At 37.0% G+C, this 23044-nt stretch overlaps 1 protein-coding gene across 2 annotated transcripts in view; it reads right to left on the bottom strand.

Moving 5' to 3' along the window:
• LOC134826203 (uncharacterized) overlaps nucleotides 1–23044 on the bottom strand; it is a 37729-nt gene that overhangs the window by 7685 nt on the left and 7000 nt on the right. The window lies entirely within an intron of this gene.

Genomic DNA, 23044 nt, shown 5'->3' with positions numbered 1-23044 from the left:
AACTGGATTTCTCCAAAAGAAACATCATAAATACATAATTATGTATAAATACATAATTCAAAGTCTTTGATATTTGAAATTGATTTCATCACATTGCCAGAGGAAAATCAGTCACGTTTTCTGAATTTCATGAGCACTGATCACCGAGGTCTGAGCAGTTTATTTACTAATGATTGTTCTAATTTTTAATTTAAATTCATCGAAAATTCGGAATCTTATCAGGTGTTAACAAGTTGTTCTATTTTGTCATGTAATCACGATATGTTTTACAAACTTGTTGTTAGGGACTGTCCGTGTGGATTATATAAACAACACCCAGCAACTACAAAGGCACATTTTCTGGGAGAAGACTCACTAGTCACTACCAATAGCGCATTAAACGTGTTTTGTATGGATATAAATTGTAGGCCTTAATGTGGCATGCACAATCGTACTAGGTTTTAGAGCTCGTCACGCATATACTGATTTAATCAGACGCATCTTAATTCGATCATTAGGAGTTATGCGAAATAATATGCACTGTCGCCTTGAGACACTGAGACAGGCCCAGAAACCTTTTGAAGGCCCAGATTCGTAATAATTGTATTTTCACATTTTATATTTTCGATCGTTTTTCGACTTTTGAATTTATTATTCAGTCATGCTATGATCGTGAAAGGTATTTTAAGAGGTTCTCTTCTACTGCACTTCACAAATTGCAAACTTGAATTTATAGATATATTCTGCGATAAAAACTAAAAAGGTGTGTCACATTATGACAGTAAATTATTAAATCGACTAAGCGTACATAGGTGGGTCCGATACAGTTATCACTTGCTCCAACATTGACGACTGACTGCAATGGAGGGACAACTTGAAGAGGATGTGGTTGTTTCAAACAGTGTGGCAGCTGGTGCTTTGGATTTGAAACTGAATGAACACTCGGAAAAAATAGGTGAAACAGAAGGTAAATCTTAAAAATGTTCACAGGTTGACCTCTTAAAACAATAAAAAACGATGATATTCATGTTTGCGACTTTTTTCTTGTAAAAATACACGCGGATTGAACCACGGATTGCAACATAATATTATCCTTCAGGAGATGCTAAAAAGATGACAACTTTTCAACTAACATTGATTGTCCTATTTGCCAGTTTTGGAATCGGGACAACTTACATTTCAAGGACATACACGGCTGGGTTTTACATTGATTTTCTTACAGAGTATAACCTGGATAAAACATTTGGTATGTATCATAAATATCTTACCGATAGCAATAGGTATAATATAGTTTCTGAAAGACAACCAGATTGCTGGGGTTTCCCCTTTTATTTACAGTGAAAAGTTGCATTACATAGGTTTTTTGACAGTACATGTCTCCTGACAGGTACTATGGCGGTATCAACAATGCTCATCACCCAAGCTATCAGCCCCTACATTTCCACTATCCTCCCTGGCTTCAGAAAGATTCCACTTACAAGAAGATGTTTAATCCTCATCACGGGCAACATTTTGTGCTACTTCGTAATGGCTGCAGTAGATGTAATGGTGGAGAAGAATCCGGAAGGAGCGCTTGTGTTTACTGTTATTGGAGTTAGCAGAGCTTTACAGGGCGTTTTTGCTGGACTTTTCTTTGTGATCTTACAGGTCAGATTAATTCTGTCGCATTCTTCTTTCTTTAAATCACTATTTTACAATTGACGTAATTGATGCGAGTCCATTGCAACAATCATAACATGATTGCTTTCATCTAGAAGATGAATATTGGAGGTATATACCCATATAACTTACATTATCATTATATAATATACCTGATTATATAATACCTAGTAAACCTGGACTTAGTAATAACCTATTTAATCTTCCAGGGAGAGATCGTGGATCTGTATTTGGCAGATAAGAAGACGTTGATGGTTATCATAAGTGGATCGATGCATGTAGGAACAATCTTAGCAGTAATTGTTGGGACACAACTCTACATAGCAGGGGGATGGATGCTCACTGGATTCCTTATCGCTATCTTTGATATCATCCCCATCCTACTCCTCCCATTTATTGGCAGAATACAGAAAAATATTGAGAATGAGGAGGTGTTGGCTTCAAACAAAGTATCGACGACTAGTACAGATCCTAGCACAAATGGGGAGAGTCTAAAAGACAAACCTAGTAGGAGTCAACGACTGGCTTTCTTTGTTCCTGATGTCGCCGTTTTCCTGAACAACGTTACTTACATTCTTCTCTTGTCTGCTATCCCACCAAGAATAAAAAAGTTCAATGAAAAATCACTGAGTACGGCCGTGTTGCTCAGCTCATTGATGACTGTTGTTGGATTTCTTTCAAGCATAACTCTTGGTTTCGTAGCAGACAGGAAAATTAAATCAAATTCTGTTATGCTTATAGGTAATATAGCATTCTATGTGGGAGCCATTCTAGCTTTTGGATCTACGACAGAGTTTCTAGCCTTCCCAGCATCTTTCGAAATAGGTTCAGCGCTTGTCGGGTTCGGTGATGCAGCAGTTTTAAACATAGCCGTTATGAGTAAATTTGGTATGTACGAAAAGTGGGGTGTGAAGACGGACGGTTTAGCAGAGCAATCTACAGCAGTTTTCAACTTCTGCTTCTGTATTTCTCAAGCAGTTGGAACTGTGCTCAGCGGATTGACTGTTTCTAGGGCAAGCGAAATTCCTCTGATTGCAACAGCACTTGCAGCGTGTCTGGTGAATACTGTCGGCTTTATCTGGAGTTCTATGGTGAAATAGTCATAGGAATCCTGTTTTTCTAAGGACAGTGTTTAAATCTATATGACCGTTATAAACTTGTGGATTTAATTAAATTGCTTTTTGTAATTTGGCTAATGGGTGACGATTTATTCTTTCTTTACAATAACCACAGTGTAGTTATTGACTAACAGAATATTCTTTATTATATGCTAAATACTGATCTTGATTTTATTGTAGTGTCTTCAGCTGCCCACTTTTAATCTTCAATCTGCTGACACACGAAGCTTTCAGAGAATTTTTAACGTTTTTGAGTTCCATTAGGTGCCCTTTATGGCTGACCAACTTTTCCAAACTTTTCCACGTGTCTTAAGGCCACTTTTTGCCACTTTACCACTTTTTACCACCTTTCTTGTTTGTCGAATATCTTTAGTTGTGAACATCGTAAAAGGTTGCGGATCAATCGAGTGTGTTCATATTATCAGGAAGAAAAACTTTTTTCCAAGCAATTTTTACGTCAGATCATAAGTTAATTGGATAATTATCAATTAACTAATTAGCAAAATTCTAAAAAATGTTTATTGGCTCAAAATGATCGGAATAGCTTAAAACACGGAGAAAAGTAGTTTTTAGAAAAAATTTTAAAATTTTTCACTTACATTTTTTTTTTCGAGACTTGAAAAAAATTTCGAAAATTCAAAATATTTTTTCCGCCAAAAGTGATCAAATTGCATGAAACGCGGAGAAAAATGATTTTCAAAAACACTTAGTCAATTTTTCGTTTCAAAAATACTTAAATCACCAATATTTGTAGTTGGAGTTCAGTAAATCTCGGCAGATTTTAGTAATAATCAGGAATTACTAACTCTAAGTGGAAAGGTCTGAAACTGAAAAACGTTAAGTTTAACCATACGATCGCGATATAAGAGTTTCATAACTAATTACAATACAGCCTTATCGATTTTCACAGAAACTGCACCAATGGCACAGTCAAGATCGAAACGATAGCCTGCTGTACTGTCATTTTATTGATTTCGATGATGAATCAGTGGGGTTAAGATAATCACATTTGTAATAAATAAAACCTCTCTGTACCGTCAATTGTGCTAATCTAAACCGGCCTACCTGTATTACCAGACCTCTTCTTTTCCTCAACAATCAAACCGAGTTGTTCATATCGCATTTGGTGGGTGATGTAAGTAGTAATACATATCGAGCTATATTCAATCACAATACGACACAATGCAACACGTGTATATTATATTATGGCCCTTAATGAGGTATATGAAACTTTCTATACCGTACACTTCTCGTTTCTCCCGTGAGAGGCCCGATATGGAGAGGTTTTACAGTTTATCACGAAAACGTCTACTTGGTCTCATGGCTCTTTGACAGCTCAAAGAAGGCAAGAAAAGACCAGAAAGCTTAGAATGTCAACTCGCAAGAGCGGGCTACCGGACAACTGAACCCAATTAAGACATTTAGATTAACCCTAACCCTAACCCTAACCCTAACCCTAACCCTAACCCTAACCCTAACTCTAACCCTAGCCTTAACCCTAACCCTAACCCTAACCCTAACCTTAACCCTAACCCTAACCCTAACCAATTAAGCTGATTGGTTAGTGGGAACTAGGTTCAATCTGTCCCACATTAATCCCGAGCTGATCATCATGGGTCCCGAATATCCTGCGGTAAGAACCTGTATTTTTACTTCACGACGTCCGGATTTCAAATCAACATCCTCAATAACATTAACAATCCTTCCTGATCAGGATCTGTCTCTACTAGCAATTTCCAAAATATCCTGACTCTCGTGGAACATTTCACTGAATTAATTATTACCGGTTCTTTACTACCCCTTGCCCGACACTCGTATCTAAATCTTACCCTTTCCCGTATGTTACCCTTGTTGATTTTACTTTTTGCCGACCCTGACATGTGGGGGTGATTTGAGGTATCCCGCAAATGAAGCGGTATGCAGTACAATACAAAACAAGTCACAGTAGATGTTGGAAGGTGTATTTACACTTGCTTCCTGGACCTGGCTGTTCCTCAGTTTCCCTGATCTGTTCTTGCCCTTCTTCGAACTGTAAATGAGCCATGAGACCAAGTAGACGTTTTCGTGATAAATTGTAAAACCTCTCTATACTGGGTTTCTCGCGGTATAAAGCGTTTCATAAACCTCATTAAGAGCCATATAATATACACGTACTGTGTCGTATTGTGATCGAATATAGCTCGATAGGTATTACTACTTACATCACCCTCGGTTTGATTGTTGAGGAAAAGAAGAGGTCTGGTAATACAGGTAGGCCGGTTTAGATTAGCACAATTGACGGTACAGAGCGGTTTTATTTATTACAAATGTGATTATCTTAACCCCACTGATTCATCATCGAAATCAATAAAATGACAGTACAGCAGGCTATCGTTTCGATCTTGACTGTTCCATTGGTGCAGTTTCTGTGAAAATCGATAAGGCTGTATTGTAATTAGTTATGAAACTCTTATATCGCGATCGTATGGTTAAACTTAACGTTTTTCAGTTTCAGACCTTTCCACTTAGAGTTAGTAATTCCTGATTATTACTAAAATCTGCCGAGATTTACTGAACTCCAACTACAAATATTGGTGATTTAAGTATTCTTGAAACGAAAAATTGACTAATATTATTAAGTCATTTTAATACACCATAAACTGTTCGTGGAAGACACCCACTACCCAGGATGCTACGTCTAAGCTTTGGCATAAAGCCTCATACCCTCTTGCAACTTGTTGAATTAACATTCGGTTTGGACGAGGGAGTAAAATTACATTATAAATAAATGTGCAAAATCTAAAAATGAAGTTCGGACGAATACTGTATTCCCTGTATTACAGTCCGCTCTGAAGAATGCATATATCCCTGAACAATCGCATATTATCCTCGATAACTCACTTTGTGAGTTTGTGCTAGGGTAAAGATAGGTAACTCTTAATTCTTCGTAGCTTTGCGTCCATCGTTATGATCGTACGATTTTTTATTGAATAAAGTTTACTTTAATTATAATTGGAGGGATTTTAAAATATCGATTGGGCGCAACTGTCGTATCTGATCAAGCAGTTTTTTAATTGGTTTTGACAGGGGTGTAGGAAGGGGAGGGGGGACAGGGGGCCATCGCCCCCCCATAAAACCTGGGCAAGGGGCCAAAAAGGGCCACATTTTTTATTTAGGTTTCTAAACATTTTTGGGACAAAATTGTCTAATATTTTTTCGGAGTTTTTCTGAAAACCACTTTTCTCCACATTTCATGCTACCCTGTTCATTATTAGCCGAAATATGCACTCGATACACAATTTTGGACTCGAGGCTTCCCCTGGTAATGTGATCTCGGAAGGCAGGCCTCCCCTTTGCAACACGAGCTCGGAAACGGGAGCTCTCAATGTGAGATTTACGTATCGAGAACGCAGGGGTGTAGGAAGCGGGGGGGCAGGGGGGGCCATCGCCCCCCCATGAAATCTGGGCAAGGGGCCAAAAAGGGCCAACTTTTTAATTTAGGTTTCTAAAAATTGTTGGGAAAAAATTTTTTAAGTCAAAAATTTTCTGAGTCAAAAATTTTCAAAGTTTTCTTGAAACTTTGAACAAAATACTTTTGTTCATGTTTCATGCTACCCTGATCATTATGAGCCAAAAATATTTTTTTCGGTTTTCGAAGTTCAATATACGATTTTGGACTAGAGGGTTCCGATCCCCTTTGTAATGCGATCTCGGAAGGCAGGCCTCCCTTTCGCAATACGAGCTCGGAAGCGGGAGCTCTGCTTTCAGAGGTACGTATCGAGAATGACTCGGACCGAAAATTTTGTAAGTCAAAAATTTCCAAATTTTTTCTGGAAACTAATTTTGTTCATGTTTCATGCTACCCTGATCATTCTGAGCCGAAAATATTTTTTTCGGTTTTCGAAGTTCAACATACGATTTTGGACTCGAGGGTTCCCCTTTGTAATGCGATCTCGGAAGGCAGGCCTCCCTTTCGCAATACGAGCTCGGAAGCTGGAGCTCTGCTTTCAGAGGTATGTATCGAGAATGACTCGGACCGAAAATTTTTAAAGTTTTTCTGGAAATTACTTTTGTTCATGTTTCATTCTGAGCCGAAAATATATTTTTTGGTTTTTTTGAAGTCTATATACCTGCATTCGGAAGGTTGTGGATGTGATACTGATTGGTTTCATATACTAATTATAGAAAACGTGATATTTGGCCCTCAGATTTAAAGGAAAATGCGCAATTTGATGCGGAAAACTGAAAAAATCGCGATTTGTCGTGAGGCCAGGATCTGAAAACTCGAAATTCAGGCTTTGGCGCGAAGCGCCAAAAAATTTAGGCTGTGGCGCGAAGCGCCAAAAAATATTTAGAATTTGGCCCCCCCATGAAGAAAATCATTCCTACACCCCTGCGAGAACGACTTGGACCGACAATTTTCCAAGAATAAATTTTATAAAGTTTTTCTGAAAACCACTTTTCTCCACGTTTCATGCTACCCTGTTCATTATAAGCCGAAAATATTTTTTCGGTTTTTCAAAGTCTAGTGAAAAAGGTTTGATTTTTAGGGATTCGAGTTAAAATGCGACGAAAAATATGCATTTCAAGATTTTAGAAAAACATTTTAAAAAAAGAAATATCCGGCAAAATTTTTGAAACCGGAGCCGGAACCGGATATTGAAGCCGGATATCCGGCCGGATCGTCAACACTCAACGATAAAACAGAGTTGAACAATCTAACACAGTTTTTAGTTGAATGACGTGTAAATAGTAATATTCTCGTTTAAATTTCACTCCTCTGCTGCCCATTAATTCATTTATCTCTTTTAATCTTTTATCTCCTGTCGCTATTCGTTAATTTTCAGATGAGCCCTATTTGATAAATTTTGCCAGTTTTATGTTCATATATTTGCTCTGATTTCGTTAAAAACTATTTTACGGTTGATAACCATTTTACAGTTATATATTTTGTTTGAAATAAATTTCGTCGTCAAATTTTTAATGTGAATATTGATCGTTATAATTGAATTAATACTATTTCAGAATATGAGTATGACGTAGAAATGTTGATACGTTATTCAGCTATTTATTTCCATTAGAATCTGTCTTCACTGAGTCTATTCAGAAACAATCAGAAATTTGAATTAAAGAATTATTCAGCTTATAAATCAAGAGGCTTACATATAATGAATATATTGACATGGGTGCAGAGTTGAGTCTGTACGGAACCTAGTAGTTTCAGTTCCTTGTTTAACTTGCCGTACAGCAAGGACATCCACTACTTTAGCCCGGCGAGGCACATAGCTCACTCTACAACTCCGTGTCAAATGTTTCATATATACTAGCCAAGTTCACAAGATATATCCTTGTGTCTGAGAAGCGTTCGTTAGAACTGCTTCCTTTCCCTTCATGTTTAGGGATCCCACCCCAGCAACTTATACAATAGCTAAGATGTGACATAAAAAGAGCATTGTATAGTTTCAAATGTTCAGATTTGGGAATGAATTTGTAAATTCTCTTAATTGATACAATACTGGAGTTCAGCTTTAAAGATAGATGGTTAAGATGTGGTTCCCAACTTAGCTGTTCGTCTATTATCATTTATCACCCCAAGAAACTTTGTACATTAAACTTTTTCTAGCTTTTTGCCATCTATTGAAATGTTCAGATTTCTGTTAAAGGGCCGTGTTCTGGCACATGTCTGTGTTGCTATTGACAAACCTGGCTGAAAATGCATATAACAACTTTTCCCTGCATTAATATATAATGTAACTTGTTAGACTCCATATAGTTACTGACTTGTTTCATTACATTATTAGCTTTTCCAAAAGCTTCCTGTGTTGAACGACCTATCACACAAATATTTGTATCATCAGCAAACAGGACGAATTCAGCCAAGCTTGAGGAGCTCACAATATCATTTATATAAATCAGAAATAGTAGAGGTCCTAACACTGACCCCTGGGGTACACCATATTCAACTGAACACTCGTCCGATTTTTCAGTTTGAAAAGAAGTTACTTGGCTACGGTTTGTTAGATAGCTAGCAAGAGTTTTTAGTGCAATACCTCTTACTCCATAGTATTCAAGTTTATGCAGGAGTTTTTCGTGCTCAATTGTGTCAAATGCTTTACTTAGATCAATAAATATGCCAATTACATGATTTTTCTGTTCAATCTCATTAAGTACTTTATTGACAGAATAGTTTACGGCATGAGATGTAAAGTGTTGTTTATAAAACCAAATTGTCGATCATAAATCACGTTCATAGCACTTAGGTAATTATATAACCTATTATAAATTATTTTTTCAAAAAAAAAAGTATTTTGCCAAAAATCGGTAATGTAGAAACAGGTCGACAGTTATCAAGACATCGTGAGTCTCCTTTTTTATAAATTGGTGTAATAAAGCCCGTTTTAAGCTTGTTTGGAAAGACCCCATTGTCCAAGAACCAATTAAAGAACATAGAGATATGACCAGACAGATAATTTACACTATTTTTCAGGACTTTAACAGAGATATCACTTGCCTTCCCATTTTCAAGGCTACCAATAATTATACTTATCTCTTCCTCGTCACAGGGGCTGAGAAAAAAAGAGTTCACTATTCTTTCTCTGCCCTTGAGGTATTGTTTAAACTTTGTATTATTGAAATTGCCATCAGTTACCGTACGAGATGGTACAGAAGATTGAACTTTTGAATTAAGATTACGAGCAATAGACGAGAAGTAGATGTTAAATCCGTTAGCAATCTCACGGCGTTCTGTTACAATTCTACCATCAATTAAGAATGATGCTTTAAAAGCATTGCTTTTATATCTATTTTAGATTTCCCCCTGAGTTGTATTGCAGTGTCTGGATCTTTACGTATCCATTTCACGCGACATAATTAATGCCAGCACTGAGAAAGTTTCTCAGTAAAAAAGTTTCAACAATAAAATGAAGGTCAGTGTTTCTCAGAAACACTGATCTTGATTTTATTGTTGTGCATCGGCCCACTTTTAATCTTCAATTAGCGAACATAGTTTTGTGAATTGGGCGTCCAGCTCACTGTGTTCAAAAACGAAGAACATTGGTTTTAATTCTTATTAATTTGTAGGACCAATTTGACAATAAACTTTCCCATAATAAATTTCATGGGAAAAGCGAGCGACCGATTTCATTCTCGCGGTATCATTTTGCATTTGAGAACGGTCAATCAAATTAATATCATTTCCTTTTGTTTGGGAAAGAGAGCAGAGAGACACTGGCAGCGGTCCACTCTACCCATGATTATGGGTTTTGGTCAAATATCATCTCTTTTTGATTATAATGTCAGGGTACTTTATAAAGTCGAAATATAAACTGATATCTTCATTAATAAGGAGGAAGTTTCAACGATTTCGAACTTTTTCCTTTAAAAACATTTCCTTGTGTTTAGGTAAGCATATCGGTCGATCACTGACTGAATATGCCACTTTATACTCATTCAAGTTGGCATTAAATTCATATATAATGACATTGAACTGTCGTGGCAAAGCAGAATTTGTTCAAAATCACGAATGAGCAAAATGTTCACCTTTCGCACGTGCAAACCTTGAGCGGAAGTTGCGTGCGCATCCAATATTGAATTACCGTGAATTTTTGCATGTTGGTGTTTTATATATAGTTTGATAAGCATGAAATTATGAAAAGTTTCAAAGTATTTCAAGAAGAACTGTAATCACAACGGCACTCCAAAGTTGACAGAAATTGGTGAAAACAGCAATTTTCAGTGATTTTAGCAATTTTCTATCAATTTGGGCGTGGCCCCACGTGTGCAACTTTTCGACTTTTAACTTTAAAACTAGCCTATGACACAATTTAAACCTTTAAGAAGCAAAATTGAGCTCCACAACCCAAGGGATGGTGCAACACCAGAGAATACTAGAACGTAAAATTAGCGTTTTTATAACATTATTCTTTAAAAAAATACTAACTTCAATAGCGAATATCGAAATGAAGGAGCAAGCTAGAAAAACTTTCCGGTAGATTTTCAGAATGCTTAAAAACAATTATCTAACTTCAATATGCCCCCAAATTTTGAATAAAATTACTCCTTAATGGCGTAAAATCGATTTTAAAAGTGATTACTTTGTGAAAAATCAAGTTTTAAAAATGGTTAACTTGATGACGTCATCAAGTGGTGATAATGACGTTGAATTACTTTTTAACATAATGTAAACTAAAGTCTAAACAATTATCTTCAAGACCTGTGGTCCGAGATGGCTGTATCTTTAAATATTCTGAATCTACGGACATCTGAATATAACCTATAATTGACTGGCAAAGCGTCTATCCCTGAATAATGAATATATGTATGTATGTACATAATATATGTCCCGACAATCTGTCGTAAAACAGGGGTTCCAGAAACAGGGGTTCCCACTTCCCGATACTCCTGAAACACGAAATTTTTTTAACAGTCGATTTGGTCAACGTCTAGACGCCCTGCAAAGTTTCAAATCTCTAACTCAATTTTAACATGGTTTTTAAGGCACCTGAATACTGCGATTTTGGGTTTTTTACCGAATTTCGTATAACATGCTGGCGCGTATTTTGCGCAAATTTCTTAAAAACCTCCACACAACTATTTATTATTCCTGTCATCTTTAACATTGAATTAGAATGATTTGAACTTAAATATACCTGCTCAACTACTTTCGACGAGTCTTAATGCCTGAAAAACAATAACGGGGTATAACAGTAAAGGGGGTATAATAGTAAAGGGGCTATAAAAGTAAAGGGGGTAAATAGTAAAGGGGGTAAATAATAAAGGGGGTAAATAGTAAAGGGGGGTAAATAGTAAAGGGGGTAAATAGTATTGTGAATATAAGAGGCACGGTCATGCTTGCCAGCATTGTGATTAGATATTTATAATTTACAAATAATATAATATGTATTATATGTTGTTGGCGTGGTCCTTTCGGTGTCGAATTTTGAACGGATAAATAACAATTTTATTAATTAAACAGTGATAAGAATAAGATTGTGTAACTCAAAAACTGGTTGCTGATTCTTTGCAATTTAATTTTTTTATTCGTTCTTATCATTTCCTTACGGTAACGTTTCGATTAAAGCAGTGATCTGTAACAACTTTTCCGTATATAACTGGTAGTGATGGATGGAGACAATAATGATTATGTAGTAGCAAACAACGCTGCAGTTGGAGTTCTGGAGCTGGAACCTAATAACAGTAAACCCTCGGACAGAATAAGTCCTCCAGGAGATGCTAAAAAGATAACAAGCTGTCAACTAGCTTTGATTGTCCTATTTGCCTGTTTTGGAAGTACAACTGTTTTCATAGCAAGAAATTACACGGCTGGATTTTACATAGATTTTTTAACAGATAATAGCCTCAATAAAACGTTTGGTGAGTATCAATTAAAACACTAACATATCAGCAATATGTGATCTTTAAAATGTCACTCAATCACACTTTCAGTTCCATTACAAATTATCAAGAAAGTACTCCCACAAAGTTAAAATGTTTTGATAGTTCATTTCTTTGAACAGGTACCTTAGCCATATCAACAATGGTTATCACCCAAGCTTTCAGCCCTTACATTTCTACTATCCTACCTGGCTTCAGAAAGATTCAACTTACAAAAAGATGTTTGATGCTCATTACGGGCAACATTTTGTGTTACTTCGTAATGGCTGCAGTTGATGTAATGGTAGAGAAGAATCCGGAAGGAGCGCTTGTGTTTACTGTTATTGGAGTTAGCAGAGCTTTACAGGGCGTTTTTGCTGGACTTTTCTTTGTGATCGTCCAGGTGAGTTACTTAATCATTATATTTATATATTGAGATTTACAACTTATGCACCAAAATTATGAACGGCATCAAATTAATGGTTTATGTTACGTACGCCTATAATAAGCATGCGCGTGCAGCTTGGATAAACATTAAACATACATGTCAGTTTTAACATCATGCATTGAATTCTCGGCTCAAATATCAATGCAAACAATTGATCTACCAAAATGGTACGACCGTGCTATATTTTATATTTACCAAAGTACTTCCAGGGAGAGATTGTGGATCTGTATTTGGCAGATAAGAAGACATTGATGGTTATCATAAGTGGATCGATGCATGTAGGAACAATCGTAGCATTCATTGTTGGGACACAACTCTACATAGCAGGGGGATGGATGCTCACTGGATTCCTTATCGCTATCTTCGGTATCATCCCCATCTTATTCCTCCCATTTATTGGCAGAATACAGAAAAATATGGAGAATGAGGAGGTGTTGGCTTCAAACAAAGTATCGACGACTAGTACAGATCCTAGCACAAATGGAGAGAGTCTAAAAGACAAACCTAGTAGGAGTCAACGACTGGCTTTCTGTGTTCCTGATGTCGCAGTTTTCCTGAACAACGTTTCTTACATTCTTCTCTTGTACGCTATCCCACAAAGAATAAAAAAGTTCACTGGAAAATCACTGAGCACAGCCGTGCTGATCAGCTCATTGACGATTGTTGTTGGATTTCTTACAAACATAACTCTTGGTTTCGTAGCAGACAGGAAAATGAAGTCAAATTCTGTTATGCTTATAGGTAATATAGCATTCTATGTGGGAGCCATTTTAGCTTTTGGATCTACGACAGAGTTTCTAGCCTTCCCGGCTTCTTTCGAAATAGGTTCAGCGCTTGTCGGGTTCGGTGCTGCAGCAGTTTCAAACATAGCCGTTATGAGTAAATTTGGTATGTACGAAAAGTGGGGCGTGAAGACGGACGGTTTAGCAGAGCAATCTACAGCAGTTTTCAACTTCTGCTTCTGTATTTCTCAAGCAGTTGGAACTGTGCTCAGCGGATTGACTGTTTCTAGGGCAAGCGAAATTCCTCTGATTGCAACAGCACTTGCAGCGTGTCTGGTGAATACTGTCGGCTTTATCTGGAGTTCTATGGTGAAATAGTCATTGGAATCCTGTTTTTCTAAGGACAGTGTTATCGATATGACCGTTATAAACTTGTGGATTTAAAATTTAAATTGCTTTTTGTAATGGCTTATGAGTGACGATTTATACTTATGGAATGTCATGGGTCCCAATCCCGATCGACTGTTTTCTCCTGAATAGTAGTTTCATTTAGTTGTTAAATTGGATAAGCAATGAAACGGCATTAAGTAGGTGATATCTTCGTAAATAAAATTACATCTCTAGCCAACAAAAAAGGAACATGGTTAAAAACAACAGTAATTCTTACAAATGATAGAGAATGTAACATTTAATTATAAAAATCACAAGCTGAGCAACCTAAGAAAAAAGATCGAAGGTGGAAGCCAAACAAAAGGGGGCAATGAAAGAGCTGTACGCAGTTTTTAGACCGGTACCGCGACAATTGACCCCCCGACAATTGACCCCCTATGAGTATGTAATTACACTGTGGTCAATTGTCGCGAAATCTAGGGTTTAGTACGACAATTGACCCCCCAACAATTGATCCCACGACATTCGACAATTGACCCCTATGTAATTACACTGGGGTCAATTGTCGCGAAATCTAGGGCTTAGTACAACCATTGACCCCCCGACAATTGATCCCCCGACAATTGACCCCATATGTAATTACACTGTGGTCAATTGTCGGGGGTCCATTGTCGGGGGTCAAATGTTGGGGGGTTAAGGCCACAGGGGGGGGGGGATGGGTCTGAGGTCAATTTTGAGATTTTGAGATATGTTGTAGAGCTTGATCTAAATTTTCAAATGCTTTTGTCCTTACCGAAAACAAAGTTTCCTATTTGAAGATATCGCGCGTTGAATTTTGAGGTTTACCTGTAATTCTATTGTTTAATGAAAACTTTAAATGAAATTGTGTTCAAAATCTATCTTATTTTTCAGTTTATGACTTAGAACCTTGTAACTTGGCAACAATGTTCTTCAAGGTATTTTGAGTTTTTGTTATGTAACGATTTATGATATCTTGCTCCAAAGCTGAGATATGAGGTTAACCATGAGTGCGGGTTACAAAATTTAAAATGGTTAACCTCCTATAAAGAGTTAGGAGCAAAATTACAACAATCGTTACATAACAAACTTTTAAATTTATGTCAGGAACATAAGTTCCAAATTTGAGGTGAAATGTATAAAAGCTCTAGGAGAAGATAGGTTTTTGAGGTGATAAATAAATTGTTCAGGAGAGTCAAAAGACTGATTCTGAGAAAATATGTTAACCTCTATTTTCCAACAAATAAAGGACATATAATAGTTCTGTTCACATTGGATGGCCAATTGATGCCCATTGATAAGTTTAACTTGTGATGAGAGCAACAAAATGTTAAGAACTAGTAGTTATTTGTGAGGTTAACTGATTAAAAAGGCAATAGTTAACCTCAATTTTACGACAAACTAGGCGCTCTGGGGGGCTAAGGGTGGTGTGCAAGCGTCAGATAGTACGTGGTCTGCCAACTGGCAAAAAACGTTTTTTCGACCTCGGAACCCCCCCCCCCCTGTGGCCTTAATTGTCGCCATAGGCATACCCGGGTCTACTGTTATATACTGTTAAACAAACGGATTTCAATCAGAAACAAATCACAGCAACTTCGCAAGCATCAGTGATCAAGCACAGTGAAGTAATTGTTATATGCTACACTGATCTTGATTTTATTGCTGTGTCTTCAGCTGCCCACTTTTAATCTTCAATCAGCGAAAATTTCTTTGTGATTTCGATTAAAGCAGTGGTCTGTAACTACTTTTCCGTTGATAACTGGAAGTGATGGATGGAGACAATAATGATGTTGTAGTAGCAAACAACGCTGCAGTTGGAGTTCTGGAGTTGGAACCTAATAACAGTAAACCCTCGGACAGAATAAGTCCTCCAGGAGATACTAAAGGTTAACCTTTTTATTAAGTAATGCAATTTGTCAACTTTACTTCAGCTTCTATTTAGATATAACTCATTTCATGTTTACAAAGTAAGGTTTAAGCCGTAAGCTGACTTTAATGAGATAATTATCCCCCAGGAGATGCTAAAAAGATAACAAATTATCAACTAGCTTTGATTGTCATATTTGCCTGTTTTGGAAATGGAACTGTTTTCATAGCAAGAAATTACACGGCTGGGTTTTACATAGATTTTCTAACAGAGAATAGCCTGAATAAAACGTTTGGTAAGCATCGTAAACATTTTCGTAATCGACCTCTAAACACAAAGTCATACTGTAAAAGTTTCAGTGAAAAAATATAAAATGTTTTGACCGTTACTTTCTCCTGACAGGTACTATAGCTATAGTAGTAATGGTCATCACCCAAGCTATCAGCCCCTACATTTCCACTATCTTCCCTGGCTTCAGAAAGATTCCACTTACAAAAAGATGTTTGATGCTCATTACGGGCAACATTTTGTGCTACTTCGTAATGGCTGCAGTAGATGTAATGGTAAAATTGGAACCAAGAGGAGCGCTTGTATTCACTGTTATTGGAGTTAGCAGAGCTTTACAAGGTTTCTGTGCTGGACTCTTCTTTGTGACTGTACAGGCGAGTTTGATTACTAACTCCTATATTGTATGTAGTTGCAGATTAAATGAAGGATCCATCTCAATCAGGATTTTAGGTCTGAATGCAAATTTATAACAAAAATGTTGATAATTTCATAATATTTACTTCAGGGAGAGATCGTGGATTTGTATTTGGCAGATAAGAAGACATTGATGGTTTTCATAAGTGGATCGATGCATGTAGGGATTATCATAGCAGTAATTGTTGGCGCCGAACTATACATATCGGGAGGATGGATGCTAACAGGATTTCTTATCGCTATCTTTGATATCATTCCCATCCTACTCCTCCCATTCATCGGAAGAATACAACGAATGGTGGAGACTGGGGCGGCTACAAATCGAGTATTGTCGACAACGACTGAACATGAAGGGAACGGAAATGGACGCATTTTAAAAGACAAACCAAGCAGAAGTCAACAACTGGTTTTCTTTGTTCCTGATGTCGCCGTCTTCCTGAATAACAGTGTTTACATTATCCTCCTGTATTCTATTCCACCAAGATTAAAAGAGTTCAATGGTAAGTCACTGAGTACAGCTGTCTTACTCAGCTCATTGATGATCGTTGTTGCATTTCTTTCGAGTACAGCCCTTGGATTTATAGCAGACAGGAAAATAAGGGCAAATACTGTCATGCTTATAGGTAATATAGCATTTTACTTGGGAGCCGTTCTAGCTTTTGGGTCAACGACAGATTTTCTGGTGTTCCCGGCTTCCTTTGAAATAGGCTCTGTGCTTCTGGGATTTGGAGATGCGGCAGTTTTAAACATAGCTGTTATGAGCAAATTCAGTTTGTTCGAAAAGTGGGGAGTGAAAACAAATGGTTTGGCTGAGCGATCTACAGCAGTTTTCAACCTTTTCTTTTGCATGTCTCAGGTTGTTGGCGTTGTTCTCAGTGGCCTTACTCTCACTAGAGCAAGTGAAATTCCTGCTATTGGAGTAGCAGTTGCAGCTTGTCTGGTGAATACTGTGGGCTTTATCTTTTGCATGCTGGTCAAATGATAGTCACAAACTTGCCCCCGCTCCAAAAACGTAAGAATGACTAACAATAATCTCATTATGATGTTGTGTAGTATTTCCCGACTTTCTATTGAACGACAGATTTGTTGGTTTTTGTTTTACTATTTTTAAGCAACAGAAGGTTCATATTTAATATTTATTCTATATTTTGATGATACTGTTATTTTCAAAGTTTATCTCAATTTGATCACTGGTTTAACTGTTTCATGATCTCGAATTTAAAAATTACTGGCGGATAGTAATGTCAATACCATAAAAATGTAAATATCAATTAATCACAATATTAATTATTATACAGTTTGGCCAAGGGCCCTATGATATTAATATGTACTATGATAAACTATACTTGACAGTCGACAGTTACTTCATAAACTATGTTAATTTGAAAGTTATTTAAAACTGAGGGAATTGAACTATTCGCTATTTCCCGATACCACACAGAACGATTTGCCGCAACGACTAGAGGCGTAATTCAGCAATAATTGAGACCTTTCATACCGAGAACCAGTGGTTCAGATTTTCCTAACACAGATGGATCAAGATATACGCCATACGGGTCTCATCTCTTTTGGAACTGATGATGAAAATATTTTGCTGTATGTGAATCTAAGCTGGCAAAAAATATGAAATCAACTGATTTGATTAAAAATCTTTATTATATGATTGTAAGTGAAAAATTCGCAGGAATGATGACTTTGGCGGTATGCCGTGATCTTTGCACCCCGTACATTTTCCCAGATGAGTGAATTTAACACTGTTTATATTGCAGTGTCTGGATCTTTACATATCCATTTCACGCGACATAATTAATTTACGAACATCGAAATTCCGAGCCTATTTCACTATTTTACTGCCGGCACTGAGAAACACTGATCTTGATTTTATTGTTGTGCAGCGACCCACTTTTAATCTTCAATTAGCGAACATTGTTTTGTGAATTGGGCGTCCAGCTCACTGTGTTCAAAAACGAAGAACATTGGTTTTATTCTTATTAATTTGTAGGACCAATTAGATATTTATAATTTACAACATAATATAATATGTATTATATGTTGGCGTGGTCCTTTCGGTGTCGAATTTTGAACGGATAAATAATAATGTAATTAATTAAACAGTGATAAGATTGTGTAACTCAAATCTTATCAGCAAACTGGTTGCTGATTCTTTGCAATTTCATTTTTTCGTTCGTTCTTACTTTCTTATCATTTCCTTACGGGAACGTTTCGATTAAAGCAGTGGTCTGTAGTTACTACTTTTTCGTTGATAACTGGAAGTGATGGATGGAGACAATAATGATTATGTTGTAGCAAACAACGCTGCAGTTGGAATTCTGGAGTTGGAATCTAATAACAGTAAACCTTCGGACAGAATAAGTCCTGCAGGAGATGCTAAAAAATAACAAGCTGTCAACTAGCTTTGATTGTCCTATTTGCCTGTTTTGGAAGTGGAACTGTTTTCATAGCAAGAAATTACACGGCTGGATTTTACATAGATTTTCTAACAGAGAATGGCCTGAATAAAACGTTTGGTGAGTACCATCTAAAACACTAACATATCAGCGATATGTTAAAATTTCACTCAATCACACTTGCAACAGTTTCATTACAAATGATCAAGAAAGTATTCCCACAATGTTAAAATGTTTTGACAGCACATTTCTCTGAACAGGTACTTTAGTCATATCAACAATGGTTATCACCCAAGCTATCAGCCCTTACATTTCCACTATCCTCCCTGGCTTCAGAAAGATTCAACTTACAAAAAGATGTTTAATCCTTATTTCGGGCAACATTTTGTGCTACTTCGTAATGGCTGCAGTAGATGCAATGGTGGAGAAGAATCCGGAAGGAACGCTTGTGTTTACTGTTATTGGAGTTACCAGAGCTTTACAGGGCGTTTTTGCTGGACTTTTCTTTGTGATCGTCCAGGTGAGTTATTTAATCATTATATTTATATATTGAGATTCACAACTAATGTACCAAAATTATGAACGGCATAAAATAAATGGTTTAAATTATGTACGCCTATACGCATGCGTGTGCGGCTTGGATAAACATTAAACATACATGTCAGTTTTAACACCATGCATTGAATTCTCGGCTCAAATATCAATGCAAAGAATTGATTATATACCAAAATGGTACGACCGTGCTATATTTTATATTTACCAAAGTACTTCCAGGGAGAGATTGTGGATCTGTATTTGGCAGATAAGAAGACATTGATGGTTATCATAAGTGGATCGATGCATGTAGGAACAATCGTAGCAGTAATTGTTGGGACACAACTCTACATAGCAGGGGGATGGATACTCACTGGATTTCTTATCGCTATCTTCGGTATTATCCCCATCTTATTCCTCCCATTTATTGGCAGATTACAGAGAAATGTGGAGATTAAGGAGGTGTTGGCTTCAAACAAAGTATCGACGACTAGTACAGATCCTAGCACAAATGGGAAGAGTCTAAAAGACAAACCTAGTAGGACTCAACGACTGGCTTTTTGTGTTCCTGATGTCGCAGTTTTCCTGAACAACGTTACTTACATTCTTCTCTTGTATGCTATCCCACAAAGGATAAAAAAGTTCACTGGAAAATCACTGAGTACGGCCGTGTTGCTCAGCTCATTGATGACTGTTGTTGGATTTCTTTCAAGCATAACTCTTGGTTTCGTAGCAGACAGGAAAATGAAGTCAAATTCTGTTATGCTTATAGGTAATATAGCATTCTATGTGGGAGCTATTCTAGCTTTTGGATCTACGACAGAGTTTCTAGCCTTCCCAGCTTCTTTCGAAATAGGTTCAGCGCTTGTCGGGTTTGGGGATGCAGCAGTTTTAAACATAGCCGTTATGAGTAAATTTGGTATGTACGAAAAGTGGGGCGTGAAGACGGGCGGTTTAGCAGAGCAATCTACAGCAGTTTTCAACTTCTGCTTCTGTATTTCTCAAGCAGTGGGAACTGTGCTCAGCGGATTGACTGTTTCTAGGGCAAGCGAAATTCCTCTGATTGCAACAGCACTTGCAGCGTGTCTGGTGAATACTGTCGGCTTTATCTGGAGTTCGATGGTGAAATATTCATAGGAATCCTGTTTTTCTAAAAGTTGTAAGGACAGTGTTTCGATATGACCGTTATAAACTTGTGGATTTAATTAAATTGCTTTTTGTAATGGCTAATGGGTGACGATTTATACGTATGGTATGTCATGGGTCCGAATCTGCATCGACCATAATAGCTTCTTTTATGCTTCTTTCTCTACAATAACCACAGTGTAGTTATTGACTAACAGAATATTCGTTATATGCTAAATACTGATCTTGATTTTATTGTTTTAATCTTTAATCTTTCAATTAAAGATTTTAATGGAAAGTCGCTCAGTACGGCCGTGTTGCTCAACTCATTGATGATCGTTGTAGGATTTCTTTCAAGTATGGCTCTAGGTTTTATAGTGGACAGGAAAATAGCATCAAATTTTGTCATTCTTATTTATAGGTAATATAGCATTTTACTTGGGAGCCATTCTAGCTTTTGGATCTACGACAGAGTTTTTCACGCGACATAATTAATTTACGAACATGGAAATTCCGAGCCTATTTCACTATTTTACTGCCGGCACTGAGAAACACTGATCTTGATTTTATTGTTGTGCAGCGACCCACTTTTAATCTTCAATTAGCGAACATAGTTTTGTGAATTGGGCGTCCAGCTCACTGTGTTCAAAAACGAAGAGCATTGGTTTTTATTCTTATTAATTTGTAGGACCAATTAGATATTTATAATTTACAACATAATATAAAATGTATCATATGTTGCTGGCGTGGTCCAAATTTTGAACGGATAAATAATAATATAATTACTTAACAGTGATAAGATTGTGTAACTCTGGTGAAACTGGTTGCTGATTCTTTGCATTTTCATTTTTTGTTCATTCTTATCATTTCCTTACGGTAACGTTTCGATTAAAGCAGTGGTCTGTAACTGCTTTTCCGTTGATAACTGGAAGTTATGGATGGAGACAATGATGATTGATGATGTTTTAGTAGCAAACAACGCTGCAGTTGGAGCTCTGGAGTTGGAACCTAATAACAGTAAACCTTCGGACAATATAGATGAAGGAGATGCTAAAGGTTAACCTTTTAAAGTAATGCAATTTGTCAACTTTACTTCAGCTTCTATTTGTGCACAATGTAGAGACATAACTCGTTTCATGTACAAAAGTAAGGTTTAAGCCGTAAACTGACTTTAATGAGATAATTATCCCCCAGGAGATGCTAAAAAGATAACAAGCTGTCAACTAGCTTTGATTGTCATATTTGCCTGTTTTGGAAATGGAACTATATTTATAGCAAGGAGTTTCACGGCTGGGTTTTACATAGATTTTCTAACAGAGAATGGCCTCGATACAATTTTTGGTGAGTACTATTAACAATACACATACCAACGATATTATATAATCTTTAAAATTTCAGTCAACCACACTTTCAGTTCCATTACAAATTATCAAGAAAGTATTCCCACAAAGTTAAAATGTTTTGACAGTACATTTCTCTGAACAGGTACTTTAGCCATATCAACAATGGTTATCACCCAAGCTATCAGCCCTTACATTTCAACTATCCTCCCTGGCTTCAGAAAGATTCAACTTACAAAAAGATGTTTGATGCTCATTACGGGCAACATTTTGTGCTACTTCGTAATGGCTGCAGTAGATGTAATGGTGGAGAAGAATCCGGAAGGAGCGCTTGTGTTTACTGTTATTGGAATTACCAGAGCTTTACAGGGCGTTTTTGCTGGCCTTTTCTTTGTGATCGTCCAGGTGAGTTATATCATTACATAATAATAATAATAATAGGATTATGGCCACATAGCCATCTCGACAAAACTTGAAACCCAACTGCACTCTACGCTATTGCAGTTCGCACAATATTTTCAAAAAGAAAAATGTTCCTATCCGGAACATGTAATGATTAATTATTTTAAGGACGTTAACATGTAGTTCTGAATTTAACAATCAAGATACATTGATTCCTCGGTATTTAGCAATCAATGGGTTATTAGACATGAAATATGCATATGAATCATGCTCACATGTATTTATTTTTGACATTAAGGTTTCGCTGAGATCCCAGAAGTGACCCTTTGACGATGCTCCACTCGCTATCAGTTCATTTTTATAACATTGAAGTCGAGCTTTGAATGCGTCTACTGAACTGGCTTCTTTAACCGAACTTGGTACTTTGTTCCAGTAATTGGCAACCCGGTTACTGAGGACCTGATTTCCTCTTTTATCTTTTAGGATCTTGGTACCACTACGTGATATCCTGAAAAGATCTTGTCCATAGTCCACTTTACCCGTCGTTATTTTAAAGGTTTCAATAAGATCACCCCTCATACGGCGCTCCAGTAGTGTTGTTAACTGGAGGATTCTCAGTCTCTCATCGTATGGTAGGATACCAATCCCGTCGATTATTCGTGTAAATTCTCTCTGAACATCTTCTATCTTCTTAATAGTCCTCCAGTTTCCGTGCTCTGCTGGTAGATTCCACACTTGCACAGCGTATTCGATGTGAGGTCGAACTAGAGTTCGGTAGACATTTAGCATAACAAATTTGTTACGGCAGATCAAGCTTCGTTTGATCCAGCCTATAACAGACTTTGCTTTTTTCACGGACTTATCTATATGGTCACTCCAGTCCAGGTTTCTGGTAGTTAGAACTCCAAGATCCTTTTCTGACTTCACTTGGGGGAGGCATTCCCCATTCATGAAGTACTCATGCATTGGATTGTTACGCCC

This window comes from Bolinopsis microptera, chromosome 2 (genome assembly GCF_026151205.1).
Source record: "Bolinopsis microptera isolate Bmic1 chromosome 2, MBARI_Bmic_1.0, whole genome shotgun sequence".
Lineage (NCBI taxonomy): Eukaryota > Metazoa > Ctenophora > Tentaculata > Lobata > Bolinopsidae > Bolinopsis > Bolinopsis microptera.
The sequence above is the reverse complement of the archived record's forward strand: the minus strand, read 5'-3'. Positions and strand labels throughout refer to the sequence as shown.